This window comes from Notamacropus eugenii, chromosome 1, assembly GCF_028372415.1.
Source record: "Notamacropus eugenii isolate mMacEug1 chromosome 1, mMacEug1.pri_v2, whole genome shotgun sequence".
Lineage (NCBI taxonomy): Eukaryota > Metazoa > Chordata > Mammalia > Diprotodontia > Macropodidae > Notamacropus > Notamacropus eugenii.
This window is the reverse complement of record NC_092872.1, coordinates 239539795-239560344: the sequence shown is the minus strand read 5'-3', so window position 1 is coordinate 239560344 and position 20550 is coordinate 239539795. Positions and strand designations below refer to the sequence as shown.

Sequence of the window (20550 nt, the reverse complement as noted above, 5' to 3'; positions counted from 1 at the left end):
TTTGACTTTTCCTCTTCAACTAATAAACAACCAACAATAAATCAATTTTTGTAGCGCTTTAAATTTCTCTGACCATTTTTGCACACATAGTCTCATGCGAATCTCATGACAGCTCAGTGAGGTTGGCAACACAGGAATTTTTGTCCTCATTTTCCAGAGACATGATGTGGCCCATGAGTCATCAACCCTAGATTTTGAATAAGAACCTCTATAACTGACTTCCTTGTGGTACATGGAAAGAACACCAGACTTGGATTCTGAAGTTCAAAACACTCTCCCAGCCACTCACTTACCTGTGTAAGTTTTGGCAAGTCATTAGCCTCTCTGGGTCTTGGTTTCTTGACTGTAAATGAAAGGGGCTGAATTAGATGTTGTTAAAGGACCCTTTCACCTTTAGATCTATGATCCTGTGCATTTGGCAAATCATCTCCCTTGGTTTCTGTGTTCTTCTCTGGAAAATGAATGTTGAACCAAATGATTTCTAAGGTCCTGACTAGGTGAAATCCCATGATTTTGTAAGATGAGGAAATACAGAACAAAGACTGTGCACATAAACACCAAGGATTAGAATGGTATAATCTGTTGCTGAAACTTAAAAGGATTTTGCAGAAAAATCAGATGGACCAGTGATGCTCAAACCACCAGGCCCTTTATTTGACAAGTGAATACTCAAAAAGGAAGGCCAAGTGATTGAATAAGGGCATGAGGAAGGAAGCAAGAGGAGAGGATAAGGATACAACTAAACTCTGGAGGGGGCAGGATAGACAGGGTCCAGGTCTTGGATGTCATTAATTTCAAGACAAGGTAAGAGGTAGAAGGGTTTCATTGATGGCTTGGCATGGAGACTATTCCTTGATCTTTATCCATGAGCATCCTGGAGTCTGTTCATGATTGTTAAATTTCTTGTGCAAGCATTTTTATCTCAAAATTGGCAATCCCAACAATCAGGGCTTCATTTATCGTTTTGTTCATCATCTAGAATTAAGAAAGCATTCATAATGCACATCAGACTTAACAGTATGTGTGTGCATACATTTTCCCTTCTGAGAACCTGGTTGTTAAACATTTACCAGCATACCCTTGTAGGGCTCTATAAACATTGCTTGAGCTCATCAGGAGTTCAGTAGAAGGCTCAGAGAATTAAGTCATCATCAGAATGGGGGCCTTGTGACTATAGAATGATAATAACAGTATAGTAGTAATATAATAACAATAACAGAACACCAACAACTGGCATTTTATAGTGCTTTAGATTCATTCTTTCTTTTGGACCTCATAATACCCTGCTCTTAGCACTCACAGCTCTAGCTCTCTGGCTACTCCTCATGACCAGTGTCAGAGATGGCTCAAATTTCATTTCTACCAGTGCAGCAAGCCAAACCCCAACACTGGGACTGCTCCATATATTAAGAAAGCCAATCTATTGAGTAGCCTGGGGCAGCTCACTTCTTGATGGGGCAACAGTAAAACCAAAGCAGGGATGATGTTTCACAGGAGGAGTGGAGTCTCCTCTACTTGTCAAGGATGCTGGAAGTTCACAGGATGGAAAATGAAATGGTACTAGACAGAAGACAGCCTATCTGGAGCAAAGAAGGAAGGAAGGAAGGAAGGAAGGAAGGAAGGAAGGAAGGAAGGAAGGAAGGAAGGAAGGAAGGAAAGAAGGAAGGAAGGAAGGAAGGAAGGAAGGAAGGAAGGAAGGAAGGAAGGGAGGGAGGAAGGGAGGGAGGGAGGAAGGAGGGAAGAAGGAAGGGAGGGAAGGAAGGGAGGGAAGGAAGGGAAGAGAGGGAGAAAGAAATGAACATTTATTAAGCTTTTACTATGTGCCAAGCATTGTACCAAATTCTGGGAACAGAAATACAAAAATGAAGGCAGTCCCTGCTCTCAAGAAGTTTATATATATTTTTAAAACTTTCTTTTCTTTTTTCTTTCAATTAACAATCATTTATTTTCAATCCCTCCCAACTCTCTCCACTTCAATGAAAAAAAAGTATGAAAAAACCAAAATATTTATAATAAATCTGCATCTTCAAACAAAACAAATTCTCCCCATTGGTCATGTGCAAAAATATTCTAATAAAGAAGACAACACATAAAGGAGAATGGTGGCCAGGAGATCGATTTTTTTGGTTTGGAAAATTCCAGGGATAGTGAATGAATCCATAGATGACTATCCCCACTCCTATCACTAAATCAGAGGACTTTTCCTCCCCAACTCTCACAAGAATGGAGAGCTTGCATGAAATCTACTACCTGGCACAACCCTTTTTCTTTACTCTGTGTAACTTGGGAGTCTGTCTGTCCATGGAATACCCTCCCTAAGGTCTGGGGAAGAGAGGTGGAATTCAGCAAGGACAGGCTGGCTCCCCTGGATTGTTTTATGGATTTGATATTATATCAGCCCTCATTTTAAGATAGGGAGGCATGGAGGCCTATACCTTGACTCCATCAAGGCCACTGCAGAGCCGGGCTTCCAATGTCTATCTCTTGAACCTGAAGCTTCCCCCCAAGTCCAATGCTCTGCCCAGCAGAGCGTGTTTCTGCCCAGGCAAACTCTTCAAGCCCGATGCCCCAATCCCAGCCCCCAGGCCTGGAGCTGTCCCACATCCCAAACCACCCTCTCTCCATGTGTGTGGATTTCGGCTCAGGGGATATGTGACACAGCAAAGAAGCAGATGATGAACAACTGCCCAGAAGAGATAATCCACTATTAAAACATGCCTGCTGTTCTAATTATAAAGGAGACAAAATTGGGTTTAAATTGGAATTAATTGGATGCCCCCTTATCCTCGCCATCTATCTTGCACTCACCAGCCCTTCTGGACAAGTCTGATGGAAGAAAGAAGAATTCCATCTTCTCCCCCACTGAGCACATATCCCTGAAGACGACCACCCCCAGCCCCCATCTCCCAGCCTTTAATCCCTTTAAAATGTTCCAAGGAGCACAGACAATCAGGACTGAGGGGACCCCCATCTCAGGCCTTACAACCCCCCTTTCTACCTTGCATCTATATTCTGAATGCTTGCCTCTGGGGTAGGATGAAAAGAGATTAGTTTATTCAGGGAGGCTGAGTGTCCAGGGGACATCCCCCCACTCCCACCCCAAGGCCTGGGGAAGAGAGATGGGATTCAACAAGGAGGAGCTGGGGCTGGCTCCACTGGAGTGTTCTAATAGGTTTAGAGATGACAATTTTCACATCCATACACAAATCGGGTGCCCATACGGAAGGAGGGAGGGTTCAGACAGAGGGTAGGAGGGAGTCCTGGAAAATAAATTCAGGGCTATGATTGTTTTCTCTAGAGGCATCTACTGGTTTAGGAGCCTGAAGAAAGTAGCAAAATATGATGGAACCTGTCCACTGTGAGCTGGTATTATACAGCTATGTTCATCATTGCTCCTGAATAAACATATCATCTCCTAAAAGATAATGACCCCCATACTGTCAGAGCCTGATTTAAAAAAATACAAATTAAAACCACCCTAAGGTACCAGCTCACACCCACAAAACTAGAAAACATGCCAAGAGATAGGGACACTCACGGTTGGCAGGCCTATGGGAAGATAGACACACTAATTTTCTGTTGGTGGAGCTGTGAATTGCTCCAACTATTCCACAAGTCATTTTGAAATTATGTAAGAAAAGTATCTAAATTATCCTCCATGTTTGATCCAGCATTTCACTGAGGCAGAAAAAGAAAGAAGGATAGGAAGGAAGGAAGAAGGAAGGAAGGAAGGAAGGAAGGAAGGAAGGAAGGAAGGAAGGAAGGAAGGAAGGAAGGAAGGAAGGAAGGAAGGAAGAGAGGGAGGGAGGGAGGGAGGGAGGGAAGAAGAAAGGAAGGGAAGGACAGAAGGAAAGGAAGGGAAAGACAGGTCTACCCAGTTAGCCTTAGAGCAAATGTGGTTCCTGACCCAAAGACTGGTGTTCTATCACAACTCTTCCTTTTAATATGGCATTCTGGGAAATCCACAATCTGCCCCTTTCCCATCTTCTAGTTTTTTGTCATGAGATTTGCCTACCTGAATTGCAGGTTCTGACTAGGCTGGGCTACTCATGGTCTCATGAACACATTTGTGCTTTGTGATGGTCTATCTCTGTAACTGCTCATTCTCTGCTTCATTAACCGACCAACTGCTTACTAATTCAATTCAATATATGTTAACTATCACCTAAGGCAAGAAATGGCATTCAGCCCTGGGCCTATTGCAAAAACAAAGCAAAAAAGAGTAACTGTCCTAAAGTTGCTTCCAGAAGAGTATAGTGATCACTCAAGACTCTGCCTGCTTGTTTTACTAGACTCTCTCCCTAAGCGGTTCTACTCACAGTGCAGACAAGGTGATAGGTAGTTCCAATCTCTCTTCAGAGAACTACAATCCTGCATGACCACCAGCCTCCTAGATATCACCTTCTGGATGACCTAAGTGCATCTCACTCTCAGCTCACTCAAAGGCAGAATCATCATCTCCTCACACCCCAAATCTTCTAACTTCCCTATAGGTACTGAAGGCATGTGTTCATCCTTCGTTGCCGAAGACCATGCCATCAGAGAAATAATGACATTACTTGCACTTGACTTTGTTTTGAGTGAGGGAGGGCTGTGCAGGTCACCAACCTCACTTCTCCTGGAGCGCCATCTGAATCCAGTGATCAGATATTCATCAGGATGACTGGAGATGACCCAGGATGAGGCAGTTGAGGTTTAGTGACTTACCCAAGGTCACACAGCTAGTGAGTGTCAAGTATCTGAGGTGAGATTTGAACTCAGGTCCACCTGACTCCTGCACAGGTGCACTATCCACTGTACCACCTAGCTGCCCCTAGGTACTGAAGGCACCATCATCTTGGTCACCAAAGCTTCAAACTGCAGAGGCTCTTTTACTTTATGCTCTGCTTTACACCCATCCCACCCCATATCCAATCAGTTCCCAAATCCTGTTGATTTCACCTCCTCTATATGGCTTTTATTTATCCTCTCTCCTAAATTCTAGTCCCTTTTTCTCTGGACTCTTGCCTCTCCAACCATCTTTCACACAGACAATAAGATAGTCTTTAGAAATGGGTCTAACCCCTCTATTCAAAAAACTTTAGTGGCTCCCTACTCCCTCTAAGCTAAAATATAAACTGTGCAACTGATGTAAAAGCCCTCAAACAATCATAGATGTAAAGCTGTAAGGAATTCTAGCGTTGGATCCAACCTCTTCATTTTAAAGATGAGGAAATTGGCACTTAAGAAGTTAAGTCAGAGGGCTCCTAAGGGGCTGGAGTAGATCCCCAATCCCTGCCTTTGTCTCTAAATCCAGTCTATAACACCAGGCTTTCACCCACTGCTCTCCTCCTGGGACACTCCTCCCAGACCCACCTGTATCCCCAACCTAGTCCTAGAAGGGCAATCTCCTCCTTCTAAGAGCCTTTTCCTTCCCCCCAACCTGAAACTCTGCCACTCCCCTAGAAAGCCTCCTCCTCTCCGGCTGGCTCCTGCTCCCTCTACTCAGCACCACCCCCACCCCCACCTCCATTTATTGGGAGATACGGCTCCTCAAAAGCTTTGTTCCCCAAACCTCCCCCACACCCTCCCCGGCCCCAGGCACCCCTTGGCCTGGAACGGAATACAAACCTCTTCCCCACTAGCTCCCAGGTCTGCTGATTCACTAGGCTGTGTAGTTTATAACCAGATGACAAAGCTGGGCACCTGCAGGGAGAAATAAGTCATCATTTCCCACTCAGGGGAGATTTTCATCTCCTGTGTGCCTGTGTGTACATTGTAAATATTGGGTCATTTCCTAATTCTGAGGTTGAGTCATAGCTTGGTCAGTGGCTAAGGGGAGAGTTCAGTGAGCCTGATGGAAGAATGGGGGTGGGGGAGAAGGTACTGTCTAGTTACTGCTGGCCAGTTCGAACTCGAACTGCCATATTTGCTATGTGACTTTACCAAAGTCTCTCCTGTTCTCTGGACTACAGACCAATGGGTGTGGGGTGGGGTCGGGTGCAAAATGAGGAATGGAGCTGTCATCAAAATAATTCTTTAAATTTACTGACAGGCACAAAAAAAATGTGCTATTTGCTGTGTGACCCTAAGCAAGTCACTTAACATCTCAGTGCTCTGAGCAGCTCTTTAAGATTATAAATTGTACTTACTTGGGTGGAGAGAGTTTCCTCATCTGGGACTTCCCTGTATGAATAAAACCTGTAATCAACTATTTTAATTCAATAGTTGTCAGTTTGTCAGTATGGACACCTCCACTACACCTCCAGTCATTTAGGAGATGATCTCTGAAAGCTGTGAACTTCTTTCCTCCCTCCCACCTCCTCCAAAAACACAAAACAAAAACAAAACATGATACTACCTGAGCACAACTTGGTGACCCAACTTGGTGATGAGACTCTCTGAGCTTACCCAGGTTATTGATCCAGGGACAAGAGGCACGTAAGGCAAATACCTTAGGAGATTATCTCCCTCTTTTAGTGCCTTCCCTCTGGAATTATCCTCAATGTAACCTGTGTTTATCTTATTTGTACATAGGTGTTTGCATGTATTCTCCCTCCACTAGACTGTGAACTCCTTGAGACTGTCTTTTTTTCCTTTCTTTGTATTTTTAGCACTTAGAACAAGGCCTGGCACATAGCTGGCACATAGTAAATTTCTGTTGACTTGTATTTACTTGATTTGTCTTCTATGGGCATAGCCTTGAGGACTCTAGGCTTATCTCCCACACCCCTCTCACCTATGACGCACCAAAGGAAGACATTAAAGAGATTGGAACTCTGTTGTCCAGGAAGAAAAGCCAGAAAGGGTGGTGGGAGAGCTTACCTGCGGTCTCCAGGCTTTGAAAAATCCTAAGATAGAAAGTAGAGAATGCTCCAACCCTGTCCTTGTTTGAGTGACCAAACAAGTACCATCATGGACATTCATATGAGGTGTCCTGAGACTTGTATCTTTAGTAGCTTTAGTTGTGTCAAAACTGCACTAAGACTTTTGGAACACCCTGTACAGCACTGTAGACCCATTTACTTTTAGAAATCTCACAATGGTCCTGAGACTAGACATGAAAAAATATTATCTCCATTTGCAGAAACTGAGACTCAGGGAGTTCACACAATTGACTCAGGTGAACAGCAGTCAGGATTTGAACTCAGCTCTTCTGATGGCAGAACCTATTCTCTTTCCATGTCTCTATAGCATTCTCTCTAAGCTGTGGGACATGGGATTTATATCACAATGAATTCTCAAATGGTAAGGAAGGCTGCTCATATACATGCACATACATACATGTATGTATATATAACTGTATTTTATATGGCTGGTTTCCTTTGTAATTCTATGTATTTTACTTTATGCTTTTAAAAATATTACTCTGAGAAAGGGTAACCTGTAACCAGACTACCAAAGTCCACCATGTCATACACATATACATAGGTGTACACACACACAAACACACACACACACACAAATTCTTGCCCTGTGGAGTTCTAAAACTTGAGCTAATGCCCCATGACTGGAGGTGGAGCATGGGAGAGCAGGATTCAGAAAGAGCTGATTTCTCGAGAAGTTGAATTATGCTTATCAATCACAGCAGAACTGATGGGTGCTCCTCTGGACAGGGCTCTAAAGCAGCATGTGCCCACTAGAATGTTACAACCTAGCTGAAGAGACAGGCACGCTGCATCACAGTGCATGGTAAGAACCAAACAAGGGGTGCAGAAAATGCTATATAGGATGGAGGGCATCTCAAAAAAGAATTCCTAGAGATGAGCCTGGAATGTCGAGGGTACCGTGCTCCATAGTCTTCAATAGTAGTTTCTTTACTGAGCTAGATGGAGGCTGGCTAATCCCAGAAGACTTTCTTATGAAGTGCCATCCATCCCAACAGAGTAGGACTTCTCCCCTAAAGGCTTCTTCACCCTATACCCTGCTCAGTGTGTTTGTGAACCTATGGACATGACATCCTGAACACACACACACACACACACACACACACATGCCAGCAAATAAACCAATTCACCTGCCTTAAAGAATGAAAGGGAAAGAGACGAAGAGATGTCTCCATTCATACTGCCACCACCACCAGAGTAGCCCATCAAGTCCTCCATGAATGCTATGACAGTATGGGATTCCTGACCAACTAAATATGAGAAATATTGCTGTAGTGACCCACATCAATAAAGTCCTCTAAGGTTGAAAAGTTATTTGTCTCCTGGGAACCTTGTGAAATTAGTGCAAGTTATTTCCATTTTATAGATGAGAAAACTGACACCCAACTAGCAGAGATCAAAACCCAGGACTCCAACCCTTACCACCTGACTCTGGGTCACTGAATACTAACTCGCTGCTCTTTCTGCCATGCCCACCTTCATGTACTACAGGAGTTGTAGAAAAAAATTATATATTACCTCCCCAAGGTCTGGCTACTTACTCCCTGGAACATAATACCAAAAAGACAGAGAGACAGAAATGGGTCAGAGACAGAAACAAAGAGACAGGGAGAGATAGAGGGAAACAGAAAGACAGAGACAGAGAGAGGCAGAGACAGTGAGACAGAGTATGTGATGTGATGTGATGTGTGTGTGTGTGTGTGTGTGTGTGTGTGAGAGAGAGAGAGAGAGAGAGAGACAGAAAGTGTGTGTGAGAGAGACAGAGACAGAATATGTGGTGTGTGTATGAGACAGAATATGTGGGGTGTGTGTGTGTGTGTGAGAGAGAGAGAGAGAGAGAGAGACAGACAGACAGAGAGAGACAGAGAGACAGAGATGCAGAGACACAGAGAGACACACAGAGAGAAAGAGTGTGTGTGAGAGAGACAGAGACAGAATATGTGGTGTGTGTATGAGACAGAATATGTGGGGGGGGGTGTGAGACAGAGTGTGTGTGTGTGTGTGTGTGTGTGTGTGTGTGTGAGAGAGAGAGAGAGAGAGTGGGTGAGAGACACAGAGAGACAGGATATATGGTGTGTATATAAGAGAGACACAGAGTGTATGGTGTGCATGAGAGAGAGAGAGAGAGAGAGAGAGAGAGAGAGAGAGAGAGAGAGAGAGAGAGAGAGAAAGAGAGAGAGAGAGAGTTACAATGTATCCCTGTGGAATAACATCTGCCAGAAGTGCAACAATGGATCCTTTCAAAGTAACTGTGCCTACATCGCCAACAACAATGTATAGGAGGAGAGTAACACTGTTATGCTTGCAGAGTAACAATCTCCGGTTTGGAGCACTAACAAAGCCTGCTTTCATAGTAACAATGCTTGCTTTGTGAATAACAGTGTGTGCCCTGAGAAGCACCATGTGCCGGAAGGTACCAGTATGCACTCCAGAAACATAAAGGGAAGAACAAAGCATGCTGAGGCAGTAGCAGCGTGTTGTTGGTGCTGATGTTTGTTGTTGTTTCCCTTGGCCTCAGATGCAGCTCTGGATGGGCCCACAAGGGTCCTGGTGAAGGGTTTAGAGGTAGAGAACGCTCCAGGTTCAGATTCAGGTTCTGAGCATTTCTGCCTATATGACTGTGGCATTCAGTACTTCTAAGCCTCAGTTTCCTTATCTGTAAAATGAGGGGCTCTGTCAGGCCATCTCTAAATTCTCTTCCAGCTCTAAGTCTCTGATCCTGGTCCAACTCCACCTCTTTTAAAGACAAAAAAAACTGAGGCCCAGAGAACTCAAGAGGACTTGCCCCAAATCCCACAGTAGTGGCACTAGGATTTGAACCCAAGTTATATGAGTCCAGAGACCTCAGTCCGTATGCCAAGGCAGTGAAAACCTGGGACTTCAGAAGCAACACCACCTTCAGGGTGTCACAACATGTTCTGGAAATCAGAGAAGTATGTTAAGAGAGTGATGGCCTGTGTATGTGCGGCAGACAAACAAGATGAGCTCTTATCAAGGCCGTGCTATCCAGGGAATCCCCAATGATGTTTCTTCCCACTCTCAAACTGTTAAGGAATAAAGAGACCACCTCACCCAACAACCTCATTTTACAGACAAGGAAACTGAGGTCCAGAAGGCTGAATGACTTCCTAAAGGTCACACCAGTAGGAAGCAACTGAGCTAGGATTTGAACCCAGGGCCTCTGTCCCAAGAGCCAAATGTACCATGTTGCCTCCTCAAAAGAAGCTTGCTCTCAACAAGAAAGGAGGACAGGAGTGAGGTGAGTGATTGTGGGGCACCCAGTCTGATCCCTCTGTCCTCACCAGGTATTGTAGGCCTGGGCAGAAACTTGAGGAAACAGGAAGTGGATGCATATCCAAACTCTAGCTTCAGCAAGAAAAAAGCAGATGGGTCCTGAATCAGGGTTAAGGGGATCCTGCCATGAGTATCTTCCAGGAGGGCCTTAATCTCAAAGGTTTTTCCTGATTGAATTGGAATTTTCTCTGTTATCATTATCTGTTGTTCAGTCATTTTTCAGTTGTACTTGACTCTTTGTGACCCCAGCTGACATTTTCCTAGCAAAGATACTGGAGTGGTTTGCCATTTCCTTCTCCAGTTCATTTGACAGATAAGGAACTGAGGCAAATAGGGTTAAGTGACTTTCCCAGGGTCACATAGCTAATAAGTGTCTGAGACCAGATTTGAACTCAGGAAGATGAGTTTTTCTGACTCCAAGCCTGGCTCTTTATCCACTCTGCCACGTAGCTGTCCCTTTTCATTAAGGGAGGGGAAAATACCAAAAGAGAATAGTCACTGATAACCTACTATGTGCCCTGTGATAGAGTCAAAAGATAATTCATGCCTCCAGCCCTAAAAAGGTCAAAGCAACCCTTTCCCATTTCATCTCACTATAAGAGTCCAGCCCAGACTGATCAGTTCAGTCCTTACCTGAAAGCCCCCTTTCTTCATGGGGCCCCAGGCATTTCTGGAATCCCTTAGCTAAGAGCCATACCTCTACTCTTTGTTGGTCTTTTTCATCCCTGTCCCTCAAGGCTGCTCTAATCCTCTGGAGGAAGAATCCCTTAGCTTTAATCCCAAAGGATTTCAGGTAGCCACACACACAAAAAGAACCATTTGGCAGGAATGTCTGTGAAACAGCATGATGGGTAACCAACTGGACTCAGAGATTTTTGAGAGTAGGGGAGGGTGAGCTGGCTGGCTGCTTGTTACGGAGGAGTATTTATTTTGAGAGAGCATCCAGGTTGCTTGGAGGCAGGGGGATGGACAGAATGACTTCCTCACATTCCCCCAAGGCTTGCCCTTTGTCAGATCCCTCCCCCAGCCTTTGAAATAAATGACAAGGAAAAGAAGAAGTGCTTTGGGTGACCTCCATTCCTACATACACCTTCATACATGTATACACACCCATGTGTACCCCCCTTCTCATACACAGACTCAATCATAATCTATATTACAACTGACTAAACCTAAGTGGGCTATTTTAGACAGTAGCAGGCTCCCTATCAGCAGAGGTTCATAGCCTCAGAGTTACAAGTGACCTCAGAGACAATTTACGTCAACCCCTCCATTTAACATATGGGGAAACCGTGGCACAGAAACATAAGGTCACATATAATAAGCAGGAAAATCAAGATTTGAACACAAGCCATCTAACCTCAGAACCTAGAATTTTTTCTGCTCTATCCCTTTATGTAGAGGTTGGCAGGAATATTACAGAAAGGATTCTGGCTTCCAGGATGGATTGGATTGGTTGCCCTCTGAGCTCCCTCCTAACTTGAAGATTCTATGGTTTCCCACCTACCCTGGAGAGTGTGTGACTTTCAGCCATCCTATTCTATTGGCAGATACTGCCAGGACTAAGGGACATCTCTCCTCTTATCTCAGAGGTTCATATATTTGGAGCTGAAAGGGAGCTTAGAGAGAATGAATTCAACCCTCTCATTTTACAGATGAGGAAGCTGAGGCCAAGGATGTTAAGTGGTTGTCCAGGGTCACAGAGGGAGTAAGTAGTCAGACTGGGATCTGAATCCTGAGTCCTTTGATTCCAGAACTGATGCTCCCACTTCTAGGTACCATTCATGTCTTCTGAATAGCTCAGGCTATGTTTGACCCTTGTTAATGAGAGCTGAGAGAGAGACAGAGAGAGAGAGAGAGAGAGAGAGTGTGTGTGTGTGCGTGTGTGTGAATATGGGGCGGGGGTGGGGGTGGGGTCCAGGCTGGGGAGGAGAAAGGGCAGGAAAGGATGTGGAGAGCAGAACAACAGATTCTGACCAGCAGTGACCAGCATAGGGCTGACCTGTGAATGAACTGGCCAGAAAGGGGAAGAGAAAGGAAATAACTGATTCTTTTTAAAGCCTGGTTTCCTTGGCCTGTTGCCTGGCTCCTTCATGGCCTGGCCCCAGGACGCCTTCCCTAGTTATTCTCACAGACTCCCTGGGTCCCTGAAACTCTGGTTCCATAGTTCTGGCTCTGGGTTGGGGAAAGAAGGACATGAACTTTGAGAGGGAGGCTACATATTAACTGTGAAAGGACCATCTTCTCCTCAGCCTCCTCCAAGAATGGCCAGGATTATATTACATGAAGCAGAGAGTTAGAGTCTAGAAGACCTGGATTCAAATTCAGCCTCAGATACTTACTAGCTGTGTGATCCTAGGCAAGTCATTTAATCTGTTTACCTCAGTTTCCTCATCTGTAAAATGGGTATAATAATAGCACTTACAGATTTGTAAAGCACATAGTACAATATCTGTCACCTAGTAGGTGTTTTGGAGACTTGCTCTGATCCCTGACTTTCCCTTGGGAAAACTCAGAAGGGAAATGGAAGGGGAGGGGTGATTCGTACTCTCAAGACTTGAACCTAGGAATAAGGCAGTGTCCAGGAATTTAGGCTTGAATATCCCCGCCTCACAGGGCAGGACCATCCTCCTCCCCTCAACTTTCTAATGCTCTTTGAGCACCACTCTGACTGTCTTCTTCTCCCCTCTCTTCTCCCACCCTTTCAGAGCCAAGAATCTGCCTTACCTCTCTGCTAAGCAGCTTTAGTCAAATGGCTAGATCCCATTGAACTCCCACTGCTTTCAACTTTGATTACATATTACCTTCTCCACACTTACCTTGCTTGGCAGGAAGTAGAACATCTGTCTCTGTTCCTGCGTTGTAAGTGAGGAAACCAAAACTCAGAGAAAGTTTTAAGTGACTTATCCAAAGTCACACTGTTACTAAATACCAGGGAGGATTTGAACCCAGCCCTTTTGACTTATGGCCTGGCATTTTTTTCCACTATGCTACAATGCCTCTAGAAGCACATTGTCACAGGCTAGAATTCTTATAATACATTCCTTGCCCATCTTGTAAAGGGCTATGGTAGAGGGAGGGCAGGTCAGCTCATTCCCCACCTCCATCCCCACCTTCGCCTTGCTCCATCTCAGCTCCAGATGCTATGAAGAGAAATGTTTATCCATACTTTCACCCTCCCCTTTCCTAGCTCCCTGAAGATCCAGAACCAACTCCGTTGCCACGGAGACAGCACAGCCAAAGCCAAAGCCAGGATTGATTGGGGTGGAGACGGGGGGGGGGGGGGGGGGGGGGGGGGGGGGGGGGGGGAAGTGGGAAGCCCAAATTTTCACTGTGGCCCTAGGGGTGGGGGTGGGGGGCAGGCAAATTGGGGAAAGGGGGAGGGGAGGCAGATAAAGGTTCAAGTCAGAAGATGGAAGCATGTCTCCACTGAGCTCTGCCCCCAGCCTGTGCTCCTTTCTGTGACAGTACCAGAACTCAGAAATGTTAGGTGACTTGTCCCAGGCCACACAATGAGGCTCAGGAAGAGCTCTAAGCTCCAGTTTCCAGGCTACTCCTCCAACTAGGGCAGAAGGTTTGCCCCCCTCTCTAGTTGTCCTTTCTTTCAAGAGGCCTTCAATGAGGCTGTAATAGGCATCAGGGTTCCCTTGGAAACAGGGCACTGTCTTACCCTTTTGTTAGCTGCTCAGGCATTGAACAGTGGGGAGGGTGGAGCCTGAACCAAGGAGTAGGGGTGACAGAGGGGAGCCCCACAGCTGGGTTTCTGGTCCCAAACCACTGGCTCAAGGTCCCTGGGGATATGGGGGGAGGGGGTTGACTCCAGGGAGGCCAGAAGAAAGACCTCAAAAACTCCTCTGTCTGCTACTTTCCCTCAGGAGAATATCATCTCGGACCCAGGGAAAGGGATAGGCTCAGATCAATGTGCCAAGGGGTAGAAGAAGGGCCTCAGGACTTCTTTGAGTTCTGCGTAGAACCACCAATGTGGGTGGGCAGATTGCTCCATCCTCACTCCCTGACACACATCTCCTCCTACATACACATAGCCCATCATCTATACAACTTCTAGACACATGCACACACCCCTACACTCCCATCCATTCATTTAGTCATTCATTCAACTGACTTATTAAAAGATTGTAGAGCATTCTATTTGGCACTGGGGAGACATAAAGTTGAAATATTTAGATAAAATAGAAAAAAGATCTCTTTTGGAGCTGGGGGTGGGAGACAAACACAGAAAACAGTTATTATTATAAATGCATTGTGGAGCTATGAAAAAAAAATCTATATGAGGTCCCAGGGAGAGTTATTCCCCAGCCATGAGGAATCAGAAAAGGCTTCTTGGAGGAGGTGGCATTGGAATGGTACCTTGAAGAATTGGTGGGAATCACTGAATTTCAGAGTTGGAAGGGACATCCATGGCTACACACTTAGCAGGTGGCAGTGCAGTCTTTGCTTGGAGTCATCCAGTGAGAGAGACGCCCCCTCCCTTCTGAGGCAGCCCATTCTATTGGTGACAGGTCTAGTTGTAAGAAAACATTCGTAATTTCAAGATAATTCCCCTCCTTTCAACTTCCAGCTATTGCTCCTGGATTCCCAACCCTCGGTCCAAGAAAGAACAAGTCTAATCTCTCTTCCTCACAGCCCTTTAAATATCTTCCACAGAGTGGCCAAACTGATATTCCTAAAGCACAGTTCTGACTGTGCCACTCACTTGCTCAAGAAGCTCCAGTGGCTCCCCATTGTCTCTGTTGTTGGTGTTGTTCATCCTTTGTGTCTCTAGGATAAAGTATAAAGTCTCTCATTTAAAGTCCTTCACAATCTGACCCCAACCTACTTTTCCAGACTGACCTCATGTTATTTCCTTTCTTATATTCTATGTTCCAAACAAACTAACCTAATTACTTTTCTCAGACTTGGCCTTTTCTTGCCCACCTCCACACCTTTGCTCTCTCATACCTGGAATGTACTCTCTTCTTAACTCCACTGATTGTAATCCATAGCTTCATTCTAGGTTCAGCTCATGTGCTACCTCCTTCATGAGACCTTTCCCAGTGTCCTCAGAGGTTTTTGGCCTGTCTCCTCAAAATGACTTTGTATAGACAGGATGTCCCAAGTCTTAATGTGGGTTTAAGATTCCAAAAGCTTGGGTAGCTGCACTAAAATTTTAGGGATACCTTGTACTCTGTATTGGCTTCTCTGTCAACATGTGGTCCACCCTGTCCTCAGAGCTCAGAGACTTTTGTCTTTGCCTTTGTATCCCTAGACTAGCTAAGTGTCTCACACAATAGATGCTTAATAAATCTTGGCAGAATCAAAGAATGACAGCTAGGGCCCCTGAGTCTTCTCTTCAGATTAAACCACCTTCAGTTGATCCCCATTTATCATGGTTTTGAGGTTGTCCTCTAAATGCCCTTTAACTTATCAACGTTTTTCTTAAATGATGATACCCAGAAGAAAACATTACACTCCAGATGTGACCTTCACAGTACAGAGAAGGCTATCACTTCCTTGTTTCCCCAAGCTAGGCCTCTCTTAATTACAGCCCAACCTTGCATGAATATCATCTAGAAGGCTGACTTTAGAGTTGAGAAGACCTAAGTTGAAGTCCAGTCTCCCACACTTACTAGCTTCAAGTTACTTAACCTCTGTCTGCCTCAGTTTCCTCAACTATAAAATTGGGCTAATAATAACACCTACCTCACGGGGTTGTTGTGAAGACCAAAAGAGATAATATTTGCAAAGTGCTCAGCACAGTGCCTCACATATCATAGAGAGTAAGTGCTCCCCCTCTCCATCTAGTGATGCCTCCTGTCCTATGCTTGTAAGTAAGCTCTAGTTTTTGAACCCAGGTGGAAGGCTCTACATTCATTCCTATCATTTTATTCGATCCAGCCCAGTGTTTTGGTTTATCAGATATTTTCTGGAGTCTTGATTGTCGTACAGTGGGAGCTATCTCTCCCAGCTTTGCTCCACTTGCAAATGTGACAATCATGCCATGTGTATTTTTGGTCAAGTCTTTGATAAAATTCTTAAATACCACAGAACCAAGTACAGATCTCTGTAACAATTCACTGGAGACCTCCATCCAAGTTACCATCCCATCATCAATGGCTACTCTTTGTGTCTAGTCATTCAATCATGAATCTATGTGAATACATCATTGTCTAGCTTTCATCTCTCTCTCTTTTCCACAAGGATATCATGAAATATTTGTCAAATACTTTGCTAAAATCTTGGGACACTATTTCTAAAGCATTTCTTTCATCTACCAGTTTAGAAACTTTGTCCAAAAAAGGTATAGTCAGGCATGACGTTTACTTGAAGTGGCCATACTGCCTTTTTTTAAAGAGTTCACTTCTACCTTTTCTTTGGATTCACTAACCATTACTTTAATAATACGTTTTAGAATTTCACCAGAAATTAAATAGAAGAGTAGGAAAAACAACTTTTTGGGGATATTTAATAGAGCAAATTCACAGGGGCAAGAGTAAGTGAAATATTGTTTCAAGGGAAGGGTAGGAAAGAGCAGTCCAGTTTGGACAGAATAGAGGGGAGTAACATAAGGCTTTGAAAAGATAGCTTGATTCCAGCTTGTGGAGTGACTTGAATGTTTGAACTTTCCTGGGGAGGTCATATGGAGCCATTGAAGATTTCTGATCAGGGAAACATCACAAGATTTGTGTATAAGAAGGATTATTTTGGCAGAGGTGTGAAATGTAAATTTGAATAGGCAGAGACCAAAGGAAAAAAAAAACCTATAAAGAAACTGCTGCGATAATCCAGGTGAGTGGTAATAAAGGCTTGTACTAGTGGACAAATGTGAGAGATGGGTCTGAGATGGAATTGTAGGAGAATTTTTCCCCTGTTTCATTCCTGGTAATTATTAAATTCCTGCATTATTAAAGTAATGATCAGTGAGTGAAAAGAAAAGATAGCTGTGCTCTTTTTTTTTTTAAAAAAAGCAATATGGCTATTTTAGGAAAATGTCATACCTGACTAGACCTTTTATGGACAAAGTTACTAAAGTAGTAGATTAGAAGAATGCTACAGAAATAGTGTTCTTAGATATTAGAAAAGCATTTGATAAAATATTTTATGACATTCTTGTGGAAAAGACGTAGAGATGCGGGTTGGACAATAATATATTCATGCGGATTCACAATTGAATTAATCATGTTGACCAGTTGGCTACTCCACTCAAGTTCATGAACACATGCATGTATACACACACACCACCCACCCCCACTCCTTCCTCCAAATATGGCATTCTTAGGATCTATAAGCTCTGTAGAACAAGGAACCAAAGTTCCAATTCATGATCCCAAGAGCAGAAACATAGTTAACAGTATGCCCATGATGATGAAAGGAGAAATAAAGCCAACATTGCTATGAGAATATATTATGGATCAAATGACCAGGTGGAGGATACTTCTGATGCCTTACCAATATAGATCCCTCAAAATGGCCAGAGGCAAATGATGGGCTCTATCAACATGGCACAGCGGATGGAGAGTTGAGCTTGAATTCAGGAAGACCTCTGTTCAGATTCCACATATAATACTAGTTACGTAACCTTGAACAAGACACTTCTTTGAACCTCAGTTCTCTCCTCTGCAAAGTGGCACAAAAGATAATAACCACAGTCATATTGTGCCTAGAAATGGACCAAGTACTTTACATACATTATGTGATGGGATAGTAGCCCCATGAGCTAGGTACTACAGGTATTATTTGTACCCTCAACTGACTACATTTGGGGGCCAGTAATTAGATCAATTCTAAACTTCTCTCTCTCTCTCTCTCTCTCTCTCTCTCTCTCTCTCTCTCTCTCTCTCTCTCTCTCTCTCTCTTTCTCTCTCTCTCTCTCTCTCCCTCCCTCTCCCCCCATATGTCTCTGTCTCTCTGTCTTTGTCTCTTTCTCCATTGTGATGGAAGCTTCCTGGAATCTGGCTGAGCTCTCCTAATCTGCATCCTTCTGACTGAACCCAGAGTTCTGAGTGGCAGAGGGGAAACAGTAGGTGAGCAGAGCCTAAGATTTTTCAGTCTCTCTTTCACTTGGGGTGGTCCCTGTTGTGATCCTTCCCAAACATGTACCTGCTTGGTCTGTAACAGGCCGTTTCAGAGATGCCTCTCTTGCCTTTTTAATAAGCCTGATGTAGAGGGAGAAGTTATTAAATATTTATTATTATGTGTCCCACCAGGCACTGTGCTAGGTGTAGGGGGAGAGGGGAAACAAATATAAAAGTGAAATATTTTCTCCTCTCGAGGAGTGAGCTTACACTTTATCATCAAGCCAAAAGCTGTAGGCATACACAAAATAGACAGATGGTTATTTTAGAGAAAGGGCAGTAAAGTCTCCAGACTTGGACAAAACCTGCCTGTTCTGACTAGTTCTTGCATCTGGACACATCTGAGTGGCCCTCTCCCCTTTCCTCCTACCTCACAATATGGTCAGAGAGTTTCAAGGGGAGAGGGAACGTTTCAAACAAGCACAGTATGTCTCATTGACCCCACATTTCAATTTCTCTGCCTGCCCTCTTCCTCCTTCTATCCTTTTGGCCATTGATGCAGAGATCATCCTTTTCCATCATGGTCACCCCACTGTTCTGCCTCCACTTCTCCCTTTCCTGGCATCTGTTTCCTGTTTCCTGTTTCCTGACCTCTTCCCAGCCTGAGGTCCCTCCCATCCTCACTCAGAGCCCTGAGGTCATGCTCCACCTCCTCACCAGACCCAGCCAATAGAGATAGAGGTAGATATAGGAGAAGCACAAGAGATAGGAGAGGCAGGGACATAACAGATAAGAGAGACGGGGACAGGGACAGGACAAACCAGAAAGACAGGCAGCAGTTATAGGAACAGTAGGATCTGAGATAAGACAAAAAAGGGTCACGTGAAAGAGAGACAGAGATGGAAGAGGTGGACAGATGAGATCAAGGGAGACAGGAGAGGCAGAAGAGATGAGGGAAACGGAGGAAGACCAGGGGCAAGAGAAATAAGACAAGCAGGGAAGACGAGGGAGAAAAAGATGGGGAAGAGTGAAAAAACAGGCAGAGACAGGAAAACCACCCGGGCTTCCTTTTCTCCTCTGGAAAATGAGGGGTATACACTGAGTGATCTCTAAGGCCCCTTCTGAGCTTGATCATATATGGCTCCAGAGGGTCATCAGACCTGTAAAATCTCCTTTAAAAACTGAAGGAAGATTTTTGCTTTTTCCCTCCACCTACTACATGACTGGTCCACATTAAAGTCATACATTTCTCTGATGACATTTGTTGCTGACCTCCTGCACAATGTCTTGTCTGGGGTGTGTTACAGCCTGCATGTGCCATCATTCAACACATTGAACAAACATTTTTTTAATTCATCTTCTCTGCAAGGTGGCATGTCAGGCCAATGGGTATAAAAATGGGTACAAATGGGTATAAAAAACAAGCAAACAAATGAAAAGTCCCCACCCTCAAGGAGTTTATGTTTTGTTGGGAATATCTCATATGTGCTCAGATAAGTAAACACGATAATTTGAGGAAAGGGAGAGATCACTAAGAAACAGCGATCAGGAAAGGCTTCTAGTGGCAGGAGACATCTGAGTTGAGCCTTGAAGAAAGAGACAGAGGTGAGGAGGAGTGCCTGCCAGACACCAGGAATAACCTCTTCAATATGGCCTGGGAACATGGAGTCTGCAGTTTAGCTGCAATGTAGAAAAAATGAAGGGGAGTTAGTTGCAGTAAGACTGGAAAAGTAAGACTGGAGAGTGTAAATGCCAGGCTGAGGAATCTGTGGTTTATTCTAGATACGATTGAGAGCCATCGAAGGTTTTTGAGAGATAGAGTGACATGATCAGTGTCTTGGGAATACTAATCTGACAGCTGTGTGAAGGATGGGTTAGAAGGGAGAGAGCTCAGATGGCAGAAAGACCAATGGAGAGGATTTATTTAGTTCCAGAGAGGTGGTCATAAGAGTGGAGAGAAAGGGACAAATACGAGAAAGACTGTAGCGGTATAATTGCCAAGGCCATGAGCCTCTCCATTGTCCTTTGGGCAATCCTCAATTTTATTTTATTTTTTCAGATAAGTCACATATCTTTAAAGTATTGAATTATTGTTGTCATTGTTAGGAGATCTCTTTCCTGTTTACCAGGTAGAAATGTCATCGGCAGTCAGGGGGTTTCCTGATGAGTGGCTGATTGAAGACCTGGCTGAGGCTGGCTCCAGGAACCAGAGTTCCACCCATTTGACCCAGGCTCCTGCTCACCCTGGGACACTGGCATCTGCTTTCATCTGCATCACTGGCAGAGCCCAGTGCTCCCAGGCCAGTCATGGAAACAGCAAGGCCATGACTGGGCAGGAAGGGAGCAGTGTCCCAGTGACAGTGACAGAATGTTTGCTA

The 20550-nt window shown here is 44.4% G+C and overlaps 1 long non-coding RNA gene across 3 annotated transcripts in view; it reads right to left on the bottom strand.

The window, feature by feature from the left end:
* LOC140517217 (uncharacterized) overlaps nucleotides 1–17946 on the bottom strand; it is a 36097-nt gene extending 18151 nt beyond the window's left edge. The window contains exons 1-7 of one of the 3 annotated variants that reach the window (XR_011971512.1): nucleotides 17607–17946; nucleotides 14875–14939; nucleotides 14529–14682; nucleotides 12980–13015; nucleotides 6132–6165; nucleotides 5611–5685; nucleotides 634–975 (exon numbers count right to left, since the gene is read on the bottom strand). This is a non-coding gene — a long non-coding RNA (uncharacterized lncRNA). The other 2 variants (XR_011971513.1, XR_011971511.1) reach the window with 2 other exon arrangements.
* Between the last annotated feature and the right edge of the window lie 2604 nt (nucleotides 17947–20550).